Genomic DNA, 13892 nt, shown 5'->3' on the forward strand with positions numbered 1-13892 from the left:
TAATAAGGGAGTAATTACTCAGTGGCATCCACCCAGGCGCAGCGATACGGCTACAAAGGAAAGGTATGCAGCTTTCTTAGAAACTTCGTAGGTAAAGAAAAATTCGCCCTGGTCCGGTGTTTGAATCCGGCTCCATCGCTTCACCGGAGCAGTTGCTCTACCAACGGAGTTAACCGGGACGGCAAACTTGTGGTAGGGCGAGAGCGAATTGTTCAATAACTCGAAGTGGGAACATTGTTGGTCACATGAGCTGGTGTTTCATAGACACGTTCCTAGGAGTGTCGGCGGCTTTACCGACTCGGCGTTCAATGTCACCAATCATCAGAAAACAACGTCCGTCGTTAAATAAGTGCACCAATGGTACAAATACTCATCTAAGTAATAAAAGTCACAAACAGCCTTCAAAAAATGGCTTTTGCACACAAACGGCAAACGCACTTTGATGAACAGGATTCCAACGTACGTTAGCCTGGGTCCCGCCAGTGCCTCCATTCGGAAGTAGAAAAAGGAGTCCTTTAAGACATTGTTTTTGTTTCTGCAGTCATTTTTTTTTCTTTTTTCAGCCGACGCACCCTCTGTTGGGAAGCCACGCTGGTCAACAGCGAGGAAACTCCGGCCCAAGAGATCTGCAGTTTTCAGTGCTGGACAAAATGTTGAGAGCATTGGAAGGGAGTCTCCAATTGGAATTCCAGAGATGCGGGTCGACTGAGTGCACAAATTGGTAGTGATGTGTTGGCAAGCTCTAGAGCCGATGCGTTTCTTTTGAAGCAAATATTGTAGCCATTTTGGACGCATCAGACTTCGTGAAGAAAGTCCAAATGTACCGACTTCACCTGAACGCTGCATTTACGAAGGGCTTGCGTTACCGTTTCCGTCAAATGAACAATCCGCTCTGTGACTACTGCGGCTCGATGGAAACCGTGGAAAATATCCTGCTTGAGTGCCCTGCCTATGCTGACAACCATGCGTACTATGAACATTGCGTGGAGAAGCTCTCCCCAGTGCCTCTAACAATGGACAGGGGTTTACGTCCCTTAACCTGTCTTAGGCAACAGAGATATACAATGAGCTTTTTGTTTGCGTATTTAAATGACATTGGACATACTGACAAGCTCTAATTTCACCTAGTATGCTATCCTTAACCATTATTCACGCTGTGAACTTTGTTACCTCTAATGTCGGGATATGCCCTTAATCATTTTATATGTAACACCATTGCTCGCCGTTGCACCTTAGTAAGCATTTAATGGTAGCACTTTATCTTCTTCATTTTTGTTTTATTTTACCTTTTCCGCTCCTTTCTTCATCCGACTTTATCTCCCAAATCCCTTTCCCCACGCAGAGTAGCATGCCAGCGATTTTTAGACGCCGGCTAAATTCTTTGTTCTTTCAATAAATAGCTTCTCTCTCTCTCTTCGATTTCCTAGGAGAACTTGAAACCTCCTACGGCGGGCTTGAAAAAAGCCAGAAACGCGTACAGCTTTCACTGTTGGTTGTACGTGAGCTCCGTAAGGTTGCTGAGAAGCTTGTGCTCCCGCAAACAGCATATGCCTGTAAGAGGGGATAGTAACTCTGTGGGCTATCGGGCATACACAGTTCTGCGATAGTTTTCGCGTTCCTACCGGGGGATATCGAGAGTGGGGCCTTCACAAGAACCTTTTTGCTCGTTTTCAAGGACATCATTGACGCGTACGTTCTTGATTCAGTTCATTAAATTCACTACCGAAAGCCGAGTCCCGTTTTCAGCGGACAGTATTTCGTCGTGTCCGTTGGCGTACTTAGAAGCGCAGGGCTAACGCTGTGTGGTGTATTGTAACAATAGATAAGTGAAGCCCCTAGTCTGCTGGGAGACCGTACTTTTCCAGACGAAACCGGACAATTCGGAGGGAAGGTTGCAGGCTTCAAAAATACTGCCATGAGACTGAACTAGACTACAGTTGGTAACAGTGGCAGGAACAGACACTTCTGTTAAGCTCCATAAGGGTCTCTTTTCCGGTATGTGCTCTAAACCGGATGCGTACAACGAAGACCCGATTTCTCAAGAAGGTATTTTCGGATTCAAGGATGGTGTTCCGGGGTGAGTCATTTTTCTGAAAAGGGGTGGTCTTAGAGTTTTACAGCGCACGACGGCCGGCCAAAGTATTACGGAAAACCGATTATTTACTGTTCGAGGACAATCGAAAAAAAAAATTCAGCCGAAATTCCTCCCTTAGCAAAATGCATCGGACGCGGACACTCCGAGCAAAGGCTTTTCATTTTATGGCGAAATTTTTCACACGGGGGTGGCAGGGAACCTAGAGGCCGACAGGATAGCTCGGGGATACCTTACTTTCCGAGCATCCGACGAGACCGCGGAACTCGCGCCAGCACCCAGGGAATACTCGGCCATACTACAAAACTATAGAGACAGAGGAATGCGATATCCCCCACCGCACAAATCTCTCAGCAGAGAGGAAGCTGTCACTTGGAGACAATTACAAACAGGCTCTTTCCCAAACCTACATATACTAAACAAAATGCACCCTACGATATACGCGGACAAATGTCCCTGGTGCGACGAAAAACCTACTCTATACCACATCACATGGGCCTGCCAAAACATAGACGTGGTCCCCAAAATACAAAACCCGAGTGCGGAGCAGTGGGAGACTCTGCTGTCCAGCGGCCGCTGTGAAGACCAACAAGGTCTGGTACAGCGAGCTCAACGGGCGGCATTGGCCAGCGGAGCCCTGGACTGAGGGCAACCGACCACTGATTAGAGGCGGACGACTTCGACAGAGAAGGCTCCTGGGGGTAGAACCAAGACGTCTTTGAAGATGCCCCCAAACCGCAGGAAAAACCATTAGTGAAAATAAAGTTTTCCCTTCCTTCTGCGGACTGTACATCCGGGGCAGACTATAGCCTAGAAATTTCGGTACGTAACAGAGGTCTTTTGCCCTGTAATCGGTGCAATTGCTTGCGTGATGCATCACGGGTGAAAATACGTGAACGAGAAGGGCAGAGCCCTCATTATTGCATTCGCCATTCCATCATCTTCTAGCCAAAACAAAGTTCATAAAAATAACCATTCTTTAGGCAATGCCAGTTCTCGTTATTGATGTTCAATCTTAAACGCTGCTTATCAATACACTTTCTTCCTAATCTTGATTGACAGGCATTGTGGTGCGCTTGTCCCGCACCAATGCGGCGCTGTAATGGCTGTTTCAAAGTGTAACATTCATGTTTATCTAAAACCAGTGCAGTTCGACTAATACAAAAGCATTAAAACTCTTTTGATGCTACACGAAAAAAACGGTTTAGTTGATTGGGTTTAACGTCCGAAAGGACTTAACCACAGAACGAAGAAAATGTTGTACGTGAAAAGCTGCAGTGGTATTTTCTGACAATCGCTGAAGAATTTTATGCGTAGCATATTGCAATCACTCAGTTCAGCCCTTGGGCGCGACCGGGCAGCCACCAAACCACGTGACGTCACGTCACGTGGTGACGTGGTGACGTGACGTAACCAAATCACGTGAAAAAAAAGATAAAAAAGAAAACAGAAAAGAAGAAAAAAGAAAGAAAAGAAAAAGGAAAAAAAAACGGCTTAGCATGGTGGCGGTCGCCACCGCCCCGTTTCAAAGGGGGCGCTCCTATCCATCCATGCATAAGTCACGGAGGAAAAGCTGCTGAGAAAATCGAGTGCCGCCAAGCAATACCTCGCGCAAAAAGACCGTGCAATATGCAACGCATTCTTGGCTTAACCAAGCTAAGCCTGGGCATCTTTTTTTCCTGACCTGTGAGGACGAGATCGAACGTATGGGCAAATGAATGGGATGGCCTTTTAAGTAGCAATACCTTTTTCGATCACTTTCTCTGCATTCCAGTAAACCTAGCTTCGGTCGCTTCCCGCTGAAGCAATGTGCTGTTGTTTGAGGCGTTGAAAGCGGGCTTTCAGCCAACAATTACAGTGAGTGCGCAGGCTTCATTGAAAGGCGACTAAAGTCAAGGAAAGGCTATTTTACGAGAACTAGCCACATTCATAAAGACCGCCAACGATGGCTTCCAACGTTCTTGAAAGAACTGTCAACAGCCCGGAAAAACAGAAAAATATGCATTAGTATCTGGGAAAATGACATGCTTGAAGTGATGAGCCATATTATGCATTAGGACACATTTTGTAAAAAAAAACTGTTTCATAAGAAGTCATTGTTTGACAAGAATAAATTTCCGGCACCAGAGCTAACATAGTTCCTTAAAGGTGCACTGAAGAGGAATCTGAACTCGTCTTTTTGCCGCGGGAACTCAATCTGCACGTTCCGAGCATTCTTAGAAACGTCGATTTATTGCCCTGTGTGGCTGATTTTCCTAATTAAATCGAATTGACGTCCGGCTCCCGCCTTTTTTTTTAATTCTCCCTCGTACGGTGGGCGAAGTCGACCAACGCGTGGAGTGCCTTTCAGCCAGTCCCGCGGCGGCTTGCCGCTCAGCCATCGGCGGAGTAATACGTAGTAGTCCATAGAAGCAAATAGTCCGCGCCTATTTTTATTTCTGCGGGCTTATTTTGCGGCTATATTATCTGCGAATGAAACTATTTATTCACAGAAACCTAAAAAACAAAATAAAGCGAAAGCAAAGCCTCCACGGAGCTGGCTGCAAGGCACTCCACGCGTTGGTCGACTCCGCCCACCGTACGAGCGAGAATTCAAAAATAAAGGCGGGAGCCGGACGTTAATTCGATTTAATTAGGAAAATCAGCCACACAGGGCAATAAATCGCCGTTTCTAAGAATGCTCAGAACGTGTAGATCGAGTTCCCGCGGCAAAAAGACGAGTTCAGATTCCTCCTCAGTGCACCTTTAACTGCTCACTACGGAAACTTGTCTTCTTTTAGTAACTACCTGTAATGAACTATTGCTTTGTTGCCGTACATACCTGTATTTTCGCACACGAATGTTAAACAATGCTTATTCCTTTTGTGATCGCAGCCTTCTTTCATTGCGCGCTTGAAGTATAACCCTGTCGACGCAACAAGGCTCGATTTGAATAGAGACAGTACAATTTGCGAGAATTTGTTCCCAGAGCAAGTTTATTGAACTGTTTTCAGCACTGAGTGAAGGTATCGGCGATTAAATGCATGTTTTGTATTACAAAATAAGGCAAAAATTTCAAGAATGCCTTCTCACAATAACCTAATGCATCGATACTTCACACGCAAGCCTTTCCCGGCGATCACAGCTTGGTCCCGCCGGAGCATGGAGTCTAGGAAGCTGTCAGTGAACGTCAAGGCCAGGGTCCCCACTCTTGCAGAAGCTTCTCGACTCTGCTGCAAGCTGCTGGCTTTTTTCTCCTTCAGACGACGCACAACACTTATCCAAGCATGATGAATTGAAATAAAATCGGTAGGATGGCTTGACCACTCCATAGGGTCCACCGTCTTCTTCTTCATACAATCTTTCACAACCGTAGAAAAGTGCTTCATGACGTAATTCGTTTGAAACACATATTGAAATCCAGATTGTTGCGTGCCCATGGAATAATAACGTTTTCAAGTGCCCTGATTGACTTCTTAGCTCATGGTAGCTTGAATCCACTCGAGGAGTCAAACTCCACCTGCGGAGAATCAGCCCTGTGCCATTACGTTCTCACCTCTGGCTTGACGGGGTAAGCTGACAGCGTGGTCCATATCAGTTGCGTTTGAGGCGACATATACAACGGATTCCCATCATTCCTGTTCGACAAGAACTTTGATTCACCTAATTAAATCACTATTTTCCTTTCGAGACGTATCCACAGCGGTTTTGCTTTATCTACATCATCCTCGAAACCCAGTTCTTTTCACAGATGTGCAAGGTTCGAGCTGGGCTCTTGTCTCTGAGTTCAGCACATTCCACATGACGTCTCACAGTCCATAGAGTTACTGTACAGTCTAATAACAGGGCCAAGTCTGAAATATCCATAAGTCAGTCTAGAGTTTTTTAGGCTCTCGCGAATAATGTCTTTCTCAACAACTTCGTTCGTCTATCTGGCGTGTCTCCTGCGAAGATCGAGAAACCAAACCGTTTCTGAACTTATATCTCTTCAAAGCATGTGAAGGTGTGGACTGCGCTACTGTGAAATCCAGTTAAATCTGCTAGTGTTTCATCATACATAGTTTCTACCGCAGATAACTGCTATCTAGGCGTCCAGATGACGTTATGTTAACTTCACGCTCCGCCTATAGCTTATAAAGGTATGCAGTAATACAGGTAAACGCAGTAATGTCACCTGAAAGGGACCGCAAGTTAATAATAGTTTAGAACAGACGGAAAATGAACGCAGTGAGAAGCGCCCATGAAAGGACAAAAATGGAAAACCAACTGAAAGCAAACAGTTACGCAAAAAAACCACACGTAAGAAGAGGGCATTATTGCAACTTAATATGCTCAGAAACAGCATTTAGGTCTTTTAAGTCTTTGATATTTTTGAATTTGTGCAAAAAAATAAAATATCTTTTTTCTCACTGCAGTATACGACCTATGTTCCTTTAAATGTCTTCTAAATAATGGTGACAGAAGCCAACAGCCACAGAAACCAAGGAGCACAGGGGACTTTTTTTAATTTATTTATTTAATTTGTGGTGTTGATCAATTTAGAATATTACTGAATATGTCATCGCTTAATGCTAATTGATTAGAAAAGCAGAAGAAAAAACAACCACATGCCGCCGGTGGGATCCGAACCCACGACCTCCGAAATACGCGTCCGGTGCTCTACCTGTGAGCTACGGCGACGGCTGTGAAATCTTCTGCTTTCGGGGGTATTTATGCTTACAAGTAACCTAACCTTGAGAGTGTTCATCAGCGCCACCCACGCTCATAAGCGGCGGACGTGGAACGTCCTGAGTTACCGCAGGTGTGACGTAGAATGTCATCGAACGAAGAGGGTGGAAGCTGCGTGAGAACCCTCGTATGCTTCCTATGGCGTCAAGGCTGCCAGAACCGAGGCCCTCGCTAAGCAATTAAGCAAACAAGGGAAGGGGAATGAGGGGCTCGTTATAAATATGACAGAAGCCAACAGCCACAGAAACCAAGGGGCACAGGGGACTTTTTAAATTTATTTATTTAATTTGTGGTGTTGATCAATTTAGAATATTACTGAATATGTCATCGCTTAATGCTAATTGATTAGAAAAGCAGAAGAAAAAACAACCACATGCCGCCGGTGGGATCCGAACCCACGACCTCCGATTACGCGTCCCTCAGCCTCAGCCACACCAAAAACCAGGAGCTTATTACACCGGCTTCTGTTCTCATGCCCCAATCAACTTCTCCGTATGACGACGAACACCGGTCTTTTTAATTTGTTTTCACTCGCTTGTCCATTTTATCTCTAACCTCAAGAAAACCTGTCGTTCTACCAAATTTCGCATTCAGGTCGGTCATTTCCGGTCTTAGTGAATCGATTTCAGCATCTGATGTAGCCTGGTTATCTCAAATTAGTTGCAACGTTTCAACACTCTTAAGCCCAGGAGCGTCTCCTCACACAAGCAGAGACAATACCACGGACAGACAACCAAAAAAGTCGAATCGCTGTTAGTGCACGGTAAAGTCACTGGAACTCTGAAAGTACCGCAGCTGTTTTCTCTTCGCCGCCGCACCGCCTATTGGCCAGTTGCGATTACGTGATTAGGCGCCGCCGTAGATGGTCCACTCGCTCTAGGAGCCGACGGGGCGCAGTGCTTCCGAGGTGGTTGGATGGCGTGTTTTACGAAGTAGCACGTTCAGTATCGCGTCTGTGTGCATGTGTATCTGTCTGTGTGCCCGAACGTGTCTGTGCCTCTATCTGAGCGTATGTCTGCGTGCATGTGCGTGTCTCTGTGCGCGCGCCTGTCTCTGTGTGCGTGCATGTGTGCTGTGCCCGCGCGTGTCTGTGTGCGTGCGTGTGTCGGGGTATACGTGTCTCTGTCAGTGCGTGTGTCTGAGTGCGTATCTGTGTGCGCGCGTGCCTGCGCACCGCCTGTGTCTGTGTGCGTGCGTGTGCGTTTCTCTGTGCGTCGTGTGTCTGTCTGATTGTGACAGCTATAAATGTCTTCGGAGACGTTGCTTTACGAGATTTTTTTTTTGCCTGCTGGTCATTGATATTGGCTAATGAGGCTTAAATAAAAAATAATAAATTGCCGAGTTTAACGTCCCGAAGTGACACGTTAGCTATGAGGGGTGCCGAAGTAGAGCGCAGGGGGGGGGGGGGGGGGGGAATTTATGCCAACTGGAGTAACACGTACTTACATCGCACTGCGCACGGGAGTTTTTGTATTTCGCCTCCATCGAAATACAGCCACCGAGCGTCCGCATGCTATCTGGCTATCTGGCCGCACAGTTAGAGCGTTGGCCCCAACGACCTTGGGCCCCCTCGTAGACCTATCGTCTCTGTTCATGATTGCACACACTTCAGCGAGCATACACGGCGCCGAACACACGAGTTGGACGCCGTATCTTCCTGCAACTTTCTTTATATTGTGCGACACTCGGTGCAGGTAAGACATGACACACACTGGTTTATGTTCTTCATTCACTTGGTGGTTCGCATTTTTCATCCTCCGTAGCAGGCTTTCGCAAACACAGGCTATCAGCTGCCGCGTATACCCAGCAGCATACAACCTCTCAATGTGACGGTTAAGACTTGATCTCATTTTGTGCTCACATGACTTCTGTAGGGCAGAACGTCAGGCAAGGTGAACGATTTCTCTATTTACCAACTTTGAATGTGCACTGTCAAAGGGTAGGAACTGCTTGTTCCTTCTGGCGTTGTAGGACCAACAGGTATGTGAGGGCGTGGATTCTACATTGATATCCAGAAACTGGCTTTGGTTGCCTTTAGGCAATTCATGCGCGAAATGAAGCCCTTTTCCTTCACAATTAAAACCATTAAGGATGCTGCTAACTGAATCAGGCAGGCTAGAATTAGAAGACAGGTTTACCATCACAAGATAATCATCAACGTACCCAAAAATGTGCATAATATGTTGGTCGTAGAGACAACGTTGCAAGCGCTGGTCCAAAGAAGAGAGAAAATTACTACATAAAGCCGATGCGACGGATGAACCAATTCATATACCACTTTTTTAAATGTAAAACTCTCCTTTGTGGGAAATTGCGGTCGAGGCAAGCTAAAATTTCAACAGTCCAAGGAATTGTTCCAAGGAAATGCTAACTGCGTTGTTGAAACCGACTTCACCGTATTCTTCTGCTTGCTGCTTGACGGCTGCAAACAAGGAAGGCTTCATGCGCAATGGAGTAGAATAGGTCCTCTATGTCTATCGAGAACGCCGTGGTGGCAGAGGTTATGTCATCTAGAGTGGCAAGTTCTTTTGATATCTGCACTTTCTTTAGGTGCTTCTTTAAAAAATCTCCTTCCATACGCTGCCAACTGTCCTTGTCTGATACAATGACGCGAAGAGGGCATTTCACCTTGTGGGTTTTTCCTGTGAAGAAAACGTGCAGGAACCCATTTTGATCTTTCTCGACGTCTTTGGCCTTTGGTTCGAGCTCTACCTTCTTCAGAAGCTTCTTGGCAGCCTTCTTTTCTCTTTTTTTTTTCACAAAATTCTATCGACCTGAAGTTCTCGGTCAACGCCTGCCCAGCCTTTTCTTCATACATTCCAAATGGCATAACAACGAAGCCGCCTTCTATGTCGGCTTGGGTGACTGTAAGGCGTTGCCTTTCAAGTAGTTCACGATTTTCTTTAAAGGGGGTCCTGCATGCATACCAAATAGCGTGAGCGCCGCGGGTTGCCAAGGCGTGTTGAAGTTACATCACGCGTGACGCTACTATGTGCTCACCAATGAGCCTGGCACGATGTTGCGGCATTGCTGTGCCCGGCAAATGTGCCCTTAACAGCGATCGCTGAAAAGCTTGCCAACCGACTTCCAAAGATTCTGCACGAGCAGGAACATGTAAAACATGAAGATCAATATGCAGTGTGTTTCACCTAATACTTTCCACATTTTTTTTAAAACAGGATTTTGGAGTTAGAAGAGCGTTTTTTTTTTCACCATATCATTGTCAGTGGTGTAGTACAGTCGCGGGTAAAAAAGATTAGCCCACATGACGGAACACCGGAGCACCGGAATGACAACGCGTGGCGCTGCGGCTGGCGAAGAGGCTGATAACGAGAGTGCCGGGCCGTTCCCATTCAAAGTATTAGGGGGGTTCAGCGGACTGCCACGGACAGCGGAATTACTGGCTAAAAGCAGCGCTATCATCTATTGTTCCCGTGAGTTCCTTTTGATAGACCATCGCGGACATAAAAAAAACATTAATAAAAAAGAAGCCATCTTTGCTCATGATGACCGAGCCAAAATAAATGCCGCAAGAACAGTCACGTAGGGTCGGCACTTACACGCTCGCGCGTTGCACGCTTGATAAAGCTTACGTGCGGCCTCTCCCCATCAATATGTCCAAAGAGGATCATAATGGCAGGCGCCTGGCGCGGGCGGAAGCCTTGGACCGCCATTTTCGGAGCAAACCAGAAGTCTTCTACGTGGACGCGTCCGGCCCGGACCCCAGGGGATGGTACACGGCCGCGGTCGTCCACGAGGGTAAAACAGTAGACGCCCTTACTTTCAAGGCCCAGTCAGCAATTCACGCAGAAGAGGTTGCCATCGCTTTGGCAGCCTCTCACACCTCCTCCAAATACATAATTACCGACTCGCGAGGGGCTTGCCGTAACGTCACGCAAGGGTGGGTTACTCCCCTAGCTTATCGCATTTACCAAAATTGTAGCCGAGACTCGGATCCCGCGCACCGATCTCTCGTTTGGGCTCCAGGTCACCAAGGCGTCCACGGAAATGAGGCAGCCGACGCCGCCGCCCGCGCGCTCTCTCTCCGGGCATTTCCCACGGGACCCGACGCCGACCAGGACACTGATTTCAATCCGATTTATACTTTTAAAGAAATATGCGAGTATTACAAATCCACGCACCAAACTCTTCCCACCCCGTGCAAAGGGCTGGGGAAGGTCAACGAGCGGGTACTCCTGCGCCTGCTCACCAACACGATGTTGTGCCCGGCAACTCTGCAACATTTCGATCCTCAATTCGACGGGCGGTGCTCACACTGTGGGGAGGTGTCTGACACTTACCACATGGTGTGGGCATGCCAGCAGAACCCATCCCTACCCCCTATCCCAAACCCCACCCGAGAGGACTGGGAGGCGACCCTGTCCGGTTGCTGCACCCTCGAGGCCCAAATGGCCTTAACGCAGCGCGCCCGGGCTGCGGCAAACGCCAATGGGGTACCTGACTAGGTATCCCACCTAGTGGTTGTAAGGGCGTGACCCTTCAAGTCACGACCCCCAACACCTCTCCCTATGATTTAATAAATGTTTTCACCACCACCACCACCCCCCTAGGCTGCAAACATGGAAACAGCCCGTTAGGCAGGTCTGCGTACCGCAGCGCCGCTTGGTGAAATATACGAATTCTGATCGCCAGTGTTCTGTGCTAATATTTTTTGCTCGCGACTGTCCATCAGAATGCAGCTAAGATGTGCTAGCTAGCGGGATAATTAACTAATACTTAATAGTTAACTTTTTATTCATTACTGTTAGGCTCCTTAATTACTGCGAGACGTGTAGGCGGGAGTAAGTAGTATCCAAGAAGCGTAGCTTGTTGGGCCAGTTGGTGCATGGTATGTAGAAAACCAGCGAAAAAGACGCATTCACAAGGAGGAGAAGTACACAGGACAACGCTGGAAACACAACTGAAAATTCTTTACTTCGCCAACATTCTTTACTCCCACTGTCCTGTGGTAAGGCCTACATAGGTCAAACGGGTCAATGCGTCAACGACCGTATGAGCCAGCACCGCACTTCGCTGCAGCCAGGCAACACAGCAAATCTTCCAAGACACTGCAACCACTGCAAAGACTGCACCTCTCTGTTCCATAATGTCAAAATCATCGGCCGCGGCAAAACACAGATAGAACGAGAAATCTTAGAAGCTTTTAAAATCAAGCAGTTAGGTACTGAATGCGTCAGCGACAGCTCTGTCAGGTTCACGGCAAAAGAGTACACTTTCATGAATGGGACCTAGGTTGCCACATGTTTCTTCGCTCGCTTAATCAGTTTTGTGTTTTGCTGTTTTGATAGCATTTGTGGTGCTCTCGCGCATGTGCGCCCTGTTCTGATGTTGGCGAAGTAAAGAATTTTCAGTTGTGTTTCCAGCGTTGTCCTGTGTACTTCTCCTCCTTGTGAATGCGTCTTTTTCGCTGGTTTTCTACATAACATACATAAGTAGTATCCATATCAGTTTTTAGAATTTCGAAAACGCCGTTGCCTACGGTGCTGTGGCCAAGCAAATTTTGTCTACATCGCGCCAAAATACACGCGCTTTCCAGAAGCTTACAGGCAAAGCAACCTCTCCACGGCATGTAACTCGTCGAAATAGCTGAAATTTGTAGGGCCACAGAGCATAGCGTAACAGCGTTTTCACAACTATAAAAACTGATATAGATAGGGGGGTGGTGAAACTTTATTTCCAGCAGATATAGAGGAGCGACCCAAAGTCGCCCCCCGCTTAAACGGCGGCCGCTATCCCTTGGGCAGCGGCGGTGTCTTCAGCCAGCTGGAGGAGCTTGATCTGTGTCCGCGGGTCGACGCTGAGCAATAGTGCCTCCCAATGATCAGTGTCGGTAATGAATTGACTCGCGGGTGGGGACGGCGGCAGTTCTAGATAATATGATTTAGATCGGCTTTGCTATCACAATGTTTGCATTTGTCTGAGTAGAGTCCTTCCGAATAGAAGCTACACAAATGGGGATTTGTATGGGTGTTATTTTGAGCTTTACGCTAGGTTTTGGCCTGCCGTTTGGAGAGCTTTTTATCTGCTGGGGGAAATATGAGACTTGCAAGCCTGTATTGCTGCAGGATTTCTCTGTAAGAAAACAACCTGTCCTTGCCGGAGTATAGGGCGGGCGGGCTGAGCGACCCAGCTCGGCGGGACAGTTCTCGAGCTAGGTTATGAGCCGCCTCTTTACCAGCAAGGGAGGCATGGGCAGTCGTCAAGATTAGAAAAATGCGCCTTGTGGGTTCCTAATTTTGCAGAATCCGTAAGATTCTTTCCCAATTACACGTTGGGAAGAATCTCCCCATCCATATGGGTGTTACTTACGGTGGGCTACACGCTTGTCGGTAATTAAGGGGCCTAATAGCGATAGTTAAAAATTTAACGATACAATAATAGTTAACCATCCTGATAGTTTTCATGTCTTAGCTGTATTCTGGTGTGCTACACCGTTGACAATGCTATGCCGAAAAAATCGCTCTTTTAACTTAAAAAGCCCGCTTTTAAAAATTGTGTAAAGTCTTAGGTGAAACACCCTGTATACGTCATGCGATGTATACACTGTATTCCCAACAGGGCTTCAGGCATCGAAGCACGACTGCTTTTGTAAGCTTAAAATTTAGCTCTAGGCGGGCAATTCTTGTAACTGTGTGCATATTCACCGAGCAAGCAAAGCTTCGTGCGAGACATCTCGAGTATTGGTTGCATAGACGTCAGTAATCACAGCCGATGGTTGGACACCGCTGACATCCCTATATGTGGTTTGCAGTCTACGCACTGCTCTCATGGCAGTACTCGCGATATGTTCATCAGGGAGTGACCACTATCGTATTTCTGTGCGCTGACATAAGAAAGAACTGTTTGCAACTGTGTAGAGGCACTAACGTCAATAGCATTTCAATAAAACAGTGTCATTGTCTCAATGGCCTTAATTTGTGTGAAATATTTCTAATCATCTTCAAGAAGGAAAGGTGCAGTATTTTTTTCAAAAATGCATGCTTATATGCCTCCTCCCAAGACCGACCAAGTGACATCTGGTAAAGATAATTTTTTATTCAAAATGTGGTGCTCAGGGCTCCTGTTTTTTTTA

Source organism: Amblyomma mixtum, chromosome 8, assembly GCF_055824585.1.
Source record: "Amblyomma mixtum isolate Tamu chromosome 8, ASM5582458v1, whole genome shotgun sequence".
Lineage (NCBI taxonomy): Eukaryota > Metazoa > Arthropoda > Arachnida > Ixodida > Ixodidae > Amblyomma > Amblyomma mixtum.